The sequence below is a fragment of the Chiloscyllium plagiosum genome, unplaced genomic scaffold, assembly GCF_037043375.1.
Source record: "Chiloscyllium plagiosum isolate Xiang-an unplaced genomic scaffold, Cpla_swu_hap1 HiC_scaffold_176, whole genome shotgun sequence".
Classification (NCBI taxonomy): Eukaryota; Metazoa; Chordata; class Chondrichthyes; order Orectolobiformes; family Hemiscylliidae; genus Chiloscyllium; species Chiloscyllium plagiosum.
Genome location: NW_028270315.1, coordinates 302863 through 304416, shown reverse-complemented (window position 1 = coordinate 304416; position 1554 = coordinate 302863).

Here is a 1554-nt window from a genome sequence, read left to right as displayed (position 1 = left end):
GGAGGCGGTTGTCTGGGCGGCGAACGCGGAGGCGGTTGTCTGAGCAGCGATCGCGGAGGCGGTTGTCTGGGAGGCGATCGCGGAGGCGGTTGTCTGGGCGGCGATCGCAGAGGCGGTTGTCTGGGAGGCGATCGCGGAGGCGGTTGTCTGAGCAGCGATCGCGGAGGCGGTTGTCTGGGAGGCGATCGCGGAGGCGGTTGTCTGAGCAGCGATCGCGGAGGCGGTTGTCTGAGCAGCGATCGCGGAGGCGGTTGTCTGAGCAGCGATCGTGGAGGCGGTTGTCTGGGCGGCGATCGCGGAGGCGGTTCTCTGAGCAGCGATCGCGGAGGCGGTTGTCTGGGAGGCGATCGCGGAGGCGGTTGTCTGGGCGGCGATCACGGAGGCGGTTGTCTGGGAGGCGATCGCGGAGGCGGTTGTCTGGGAGGCGATCGCGGAGGGGGTTGTCTGAGCAGCGATCGCGGAGGCGGTTGTCTGGGCGGCGATCGCGGAGGCGGTTGTCTGGGCGGCGATTGTGGAGGCGGTTGTCTGGGAGGTGATCGCGGAGGCGGTTGTCTGGGAGGCGATCGCGGAGGCGGTTGTCTGAGCAGCGATCGCGGAGGCGGTTGTCTGAGCAGCGATCGCGGAGGCGGTTGTCTGAGCAGCGATCGTGGAGGCGGTTCTCTGAGCAGCGATCGCGGAGGCGGTTGTCTGGGAGGCGATCGCGGAGGCGGTTGTCTGGGCGGCGATCGCAGAGGCGGTTGTCTGGGAGGCGATCGCGGAGGCGGTTGTCTGAGCAGCGATCGCGGAGGCGGTTGTCTGGGAGGCGATCGCGGAGGCGGTTGTCTGAGCAGCGATCGCGGAGGCGGTTGTCTGAGCAGCGATCGCGGAGGCGGTTGTCTGAGCAGCGATCGTGGAGGCGGTTGTCTGGGCGGCGATCGCGGAGGCGGTTCTCTGAGCAGCGATCGCGGAGGCGGTTGTCTGGGAGGCGATCGCGGAGGCGGTTGTCTGGGCGGCGATCACGGAGGCGGTTGTCTGGGAGGCGATCGCGGAGGCGGTTGTCTGGGAGGCGATCGCGGAGGGGGTTGTCTGAGCAGCGATCGCGGAGGCGGTTGTCTGGGCGGCGATCGCGGAGGCGGTTGTCTGGGCGGCGATTGTGGAGGCGGTTGTCTGGGAGGCGATCGCGGAGGCGGTTGTCTGGGAGGCGATCGCGGAGGCGGTTGTCTGAGCAGCGATCGCGGAGGCGGTTGTCTGAGCAGCGATCGCGGAGGCGGTTGTCTGGGAGGCGATCGCGGAGGCGGTTGTCTGGGAGGCGATCGCGGAGGCGGTTGTCTGGGAGGCGATCGCGGAGGCGGTTGTCTGGGAGGCGATCGCGGAGGCGGTTGTCTGGGAGGCGATCGCGGAGGCGGTTGTCTGAGCAGCGATCGCGGAGGCGGTTGTCTGAGCAGCGATCGCGGAGGCGGTTGTCTGAGCAGCGATCGTGGAGGCGGTTGTCTGGGAGGCGATCGCGGAGGCGGTTGTCTGGGAGGCGATCGCGGAGGCGGTTCTCTGAGCAGCGATCGCGGAGGCGGTTGTCTG